Genomic DNA, 6,007 nt, shown 5'->3' with positions numbered 1-6,007 from the left:
ACAAAACCGTGGATTGGTGTTGGCTCACATGTGTCTTGCATACACACAGTCACACAAATGTTGTCGGAAATTCCAAACGTCGAGAACGTGGTGACGTACAACACTACGAAGAGCCAAGAAAAATTAAGTTCAATGATTCCGAGCATGCGTCGAATTGATTCCGAGCATGTGTAGAATTTTTGTGCATTGAATTATGTACACACGGTCGGAATTTCCAACAACAACTTTTGTTGTCGGAAAATTTGAGGACCAGCTCTCAAATTTTTGTCATCGAAAATTTCCAACAGCAAATGTCCGATGGAGCCTACACACGGTCGGATTTTCCGACAACAAGCTCACATCGAACATTTGTTGTCGGAAATTCTGACTGTGTGTACGCGGCATTACAGTGACAGCAGTGTGCAGTAGCACAGATGATGATGAGACCTTACTGACACAACATATCCCATGCTGAGTCACAGTGACAGCCTCTCTCCAAGCCCAGTGACCACTCCAGTCTAAACAGCATTGATGGTCCCGGTCCCAGCCTGCCTTACTCCTATACCGCAGACCAGCATACAAGGCTCTGGCCGCTCTGCTTGGCTCCATTGCACCATGACCTCATAAGACACGCTCAGGCACCACCTCCACCAGAGCCACCCGATCACACTGTAGTAGGCACACTGATATGGTCTCAGCTCCAGACTAAGCTGAGCGTCACAGCCATATTTTTTACTGGCAACCTTTTACTGGCATTTATTGGCAGGAGAAAATTGCCTGTTTTTTACTGGCTGTCAGTAAAAATACTGACGGTTGGCAACACTGTCTCCGCCCCTCATGTAGCTTTCTGCAGGCAGCCTGTAGTGGGTGGAGCCTGCTGGGCCCCTCCCACAGCTCTGCTCAGGCTGTGTACAACACAATGATGATGTTGCTGTGACTATTACAAGATAATAGCTTGATTTGCATCTAGTGCATACAAAGTAAATTCTTATCATTTGTGGCTATTGAGTATAAAAAATAATTAAAGTTTTGTGTTTGGCTTTAACCACTTGCCATCCCGGCAATTGTAGAATGACGGCCACAAGGTGGCTCTATAATGCCGGGAGGCCGTCTATTGACGTCCTCGGCTCCTCTCGGCCACTGGGGTCCCCGCGTCACTCAGATGCCAATGCGCATGCCTGGCGGCCGCGATGTCTGCCAGGTACCCGCGATCGTCAGTTACAGAAACAGGGACGTGGATCTCTGTGTGTAAACACAGAGATCCACTTCCTGTCAGGGAGAGGAGACCGATATACATAGGGATAACCATTGGTCACCTCCCCCAGTCAGTCCCCTCCCCCCACAGTAAGAATCACTCCCAGGGAACACATTTACTCTTTGATCGCCCCCTAGTGCTTAACCCCTTCCCTGCCAGTCACATTTATACAGTAATCAGTGCATATTTTTAGCACTGTTCGCTGTATAAATGTGAATGGTGTCAAAAATGTCCGATGTGTCCGCTGTAATGTCGCAGTCCTGACAAAAATCACAGGTAACCGCCATTACTAGTAAAATTAATTTTTTTCTTTTTTTTAATTCTATCCCCTATTTTGTATAACTTTTGCGCAAACCAATCAATATATGCTTATTGCAATTTGTTTTACCAAAAATATGTAGAAGAATACGTATCAGCCTAAACTGAGAAAAAAAAGTAAAAAAAAAAGATATTTATTATAGCACAAAGTAAAAAATATTGGGCCAGATCCACGTACATCGGCGCATATCTAGACCGGCGTAACGCATCTCATTTACGTTACGCCGGCTCAATTTAGAGAGGCAAGTACCGTATCCGTAGAGTATTTGCATCCAAATATGCGCAGGCGTAACGTAAATTACGAGGCGTAAGGCAGGGTAATTGAAAGTGGGAAGGACGTGGGAGTGTTCCATTGAAATGAGCCGTGACCCCATGCAAATGAAGGGCCGGCCATACTGCGCATGCGCATGACGGCGACTATAGTCAGAGCCTCTCTGCGCATGCTCAGAACTCGGCCCGGCGCAATCAGTGAGATAGGAACTAGGCCCGGCATACTTAGTGAGATACGCCCAGTGCATAAATAGGCCCAGACATACGCCCTTCCATTGCAAAAGTACATCCATTTGTTTCCCTTCCTGAAGCAAGGTGCTTTTGTTCCGTTGTCTGTGGCTGTTTGTTGGTTTGTGTTGTGTCGTTGTGGTTTTTGGAGAGTGTTTTTGATCGTGTGTTTTGGAAAGATGAGTGAGAGGAAGAGAAAGCTGAACTACTCCTTGCAGGAGAAGGAGATTATTGTGAGGGCCATTACCAGATTAGGTAGATTGCTGCATGGCCCTGAGAGTGCCAACACCACCCCGGCCAGGAGGAAGCAGATATTGCAGGATATCACAGACGCTGTCAATGCGTTGGGGGGTGAGACCCGGACCCGTAATGGGATACAAAAAAAAATAATCTCAGGCGTGTGGTCTGTGGGAAGCTGGCAAAGATCGTGGCTCATGCCAGGGGCACTGGAGGGGGACCACCATGCACTGTCAGGCTGACTTCTGAGGAGCAGCTGGTGGCCCAGTGCTTCCACAGGCAGCAAGTGGAGGGGCTGCCTGGCTTTGACTCCATTGAGGAGGCCGTGAGGACAGGTAAGTGTTTTTTTTTTTTTTTATATCTGGTGAGTAGCATGTGTGGGGGGGGGGGGAGGGAATATGTGACAAGTGTGTGGATCCTCCAACCTGTGTCTGTTTTGTGTCATCCACAGATGTGCAGGAGGGTGCTTGGCCATCTGGCCAGTCTGCAGCCTCCACCGGACATCAGTCTGAGGAAGACACCCAGGCAAGCCCGGAGTCCTCTGAGGAGATTGAGGAGGAGGAGGAGGTTGAGGAGGAGGAGGTGATGTCAGGGAATGATGTCACGCTCCATTTGGAGGAGGCTCCCCCTAGGGCTGGCAGCAGTCAGGCCTCCATCAGGGGTAGCCCCTCCCACTCCTACCCCAACAGGGCTTCCCCCCCAGGGGTCTCCCCTTCTCCCAGGCCACAAGCCTCATCTGGAGGCAGGAAGGCGACCCGAAAGACCAGGGGGCTGGCAGAGGTTCTGCCGGCAAATCTGCGGAGGGACCAGGCCCTTCAGACCCGCCATCTGGGTCAGGTCACCCAGACTTTGGGCCGGATGGAGGAGAGCCATCAAGGAGTCAGTTCAGGACATGGGCTGCAACTCTTTGGCAATGATAAACTGCTACAATGACCTGCACACTACCACAGCAGGCGTTGGTCAGGATGTGCGTGTCCAGGCCAATATGGCAGCCCTCAATGTGTGCCTCACACGGATCGTCCAGGCCTTGGAGGGCAGGCCGCCAGGTGGGCAGAGACCAGGGGGATGCTCCTCCTTCCCCTGATTCCCCCCCCATGAGTCTCCCCTGAGGGGCCCGGGGCCGTGGCCGGCCCAGGCGTGGGTCACGCCAGTGGCGTTAAGTTTTTCTCTTTTTTTGTTTTCAGTGTTTTATTTTTTATTTTTTTTACTGTGATTATGATTTGTTTTATGTTTGTGAATGATGTATGATTGTGGGGGTGACATTCCTGCCGGAAAAGGGGTGTCACCCTCAGTTGTGGTGGAGAAGAGATCCCCAGGACCAGGGAGAAGTGATCCCCAGGTCCGTGTGAATGGTGTATGAATGTACAGTGACATAACTGGAGCCTTGGCGTTGCTGCTCCCAAGTTCTGCATGGTGGGCTTGTGCTAATCCAATTTGATGAGGATGTGATGTGTCTGTGCTAGGGACCACAGTGGTGTGCATGCATGCATTCTACTTGTGCCATGATTAATGTGTGGGTTTAACGTGCAAAGATGCCTAATGCGAGCTGTCTCCTGGCTGCTCTTCCCTCAGAAGACGGGGTAGCCTCGGTCAGGGGGGGATTGTCGGGTTCGGGGGTCAGGTCATCACGTATGTCAATCTCCAGGCCCTTTCTCACGGCGAAGTTGTGCAGCATGCAACATGCACCGATGATCTGGCACACAAAGTTTGGGGAATACAACAGGGTCCCCCCAGACTTATCCAGGCATCGGAAACGGGACTTCAGGAGGCCAAATGTGCGTTCCACCACTCCACAGGTACGTGCGTGTGCTTCATTGTATCTTTGCTCTCCTGGGGTTTGGGGGTTGCGGAATGGAGTCATGAGATGGGGCCCAAGTGCATATGCCGCGTCACCTGGAAGGGAAAAGTCAGGAGGATGTTAGTCGTGCATGTGCCCCTAGTGATGGCTGCATCAGGGGGGGGGGGGGGGGGGGGGGACAGTCATGACTGACACCCATGTCACTCACCAACCAGCCAGCTGTCCCCATACACGTTCTGTTCAAATTTCATCGGGATGGGGCTCTGACGGTATATGTAGCTGTCATGGCTGGACCCGGGGTGTTTTGGCACGGACGTGCCAAATGAGGCATTGGGCATCGACTATCACCTGTACGTTGATGGAATGCCAATGCTTCCGATTGCGGTATAGGTGCTCTGTGTCACGGGGGGGCTGTAGTGCCACATGTGTGCAATCAATGGCCCCCACAGTGCGTGGGAATCTGGCAATTCTGTAGAAATCACGCATTGCCTTCCCCTGCAGGTCCTCCTGGGTGGGTCTGATGATTTGGTTGGCCGTGCGTCTGAGGATTGCGGGGATAACCTGGTGCACACATCTGCTAATGGAGGATTGTGCCATCCCAGCCACCACTCCACTTGTACGCTGAAAAGAGCCACTGGCAAGGAAATGGAGTGTTGCCAGTACCTTGGCCAGTGGCTGCACTGCATGTGAGCGGTGTGTCTGGCTGGTGATGTCATCCTGCAGGGTTGTGGTTAATTCCATGATGGCAGTAGGGGTGAATCTGAAGATGCGATACACCTCAGAAGCAGCCATGGCAAAGACGTCAATGCGTGTGCGGTATATCCTCTCCCGTGCTCTCCTCCTCTGTTCCCTACTCCTTCTGTGCGCATCTAAAGCCAGTAGTATAGCTATGACCATGGATGCCCCTGGCATGTTGGCATACAGATTGTTGTCCTGCAAGTGTGGCTGCTCAGCTCATCCCTAACGGTGCTGCTGAAGCTGACCTGCACACGCCTGGTGCAAAGTTAAAGCTGCTTTTATGAGGGGTAACTTTAGACCGGACGTACAGCTGATGCGCACAGCGCGTAGCCTGCGCCGGTTAAACGTACTTTGTGGATCGCCGTATCTCCCTCATTTGCATAGCAAAACAATGGTGTGTCTAGCGTATTTTTTCGCCCCGCGATGCACCGGTGTAATCTTTTTACGTCCGGTCGGAAAAATCTGGTTTTCAGGCGTATCTCGTTTTGGGGATACGGCGCATTTTTACGCCGGCGCATATTTACACTTACACCGCGCATCTCGAGATACGCTGGCGTAAGTGCTTTGTGGATCTGGCCCATTGTGTTTTTTTCTAAATTGCGGCCGTGCAATTGTCATTCAAAGCGCGACAGTGCTGAAAGCTTGGGATATGTGCCCAGTAAGCAAGTGGTTAATTACTTGATTCAGATAAATTTATATTCCAGGTCTAATAATCCTGCTACAGTGAATTTATAGGGTTTTTTTTTTTTTTTTTTTTTAAGATTAGTCCATTCATATTAAATGTTCTATATATTATTTATCACAACTTGTGCATAGGCTGTAGAGATCGGCAGGACCAGAAGAAAGCAGACATACAACTACTGAGGAAAGAACACTGACATTCCTCCAACCACGTGGTCACCACATCACATGACACTCATGTTCCCAACACGTGCTTCGGCCCTGTGACAGCTCGGAGTGCTAAACTATGGGCGGCGACATTCCTCATATTCCACCAATCATATACAACGCATGCTTATACACCCCTATGGGTTCCGCCTCCTCATTGACGCCCAAAAAGAGAGGCGGTGCTGACCCCCGCAACATCTTTCTCCTCCAAAACGTCAATTCCCTTGTGGCATCTCGTGACGCCGAGGCGTGAGTAGAGTTGCGTAAGGGGAAAGCGTCGACAAATCAGAACGCTA

This window comes from Rana temporaria, chromosome 7, assembly GCF_905171775.1.
Source record: "Rana temporaria chromosome 7, aRanTem1.1, whole genome shotgun sequence".
In the NCBI taxonomy this organism is placed as follows: domain Eukaryota; kingdom Metazoa; phylum Chordata; class Amphibia; order Anura; family Ranidae; genus Rana; species Rana temporaria.
This window is presented reverse-complemented; position numbering follows the sequence as displayed.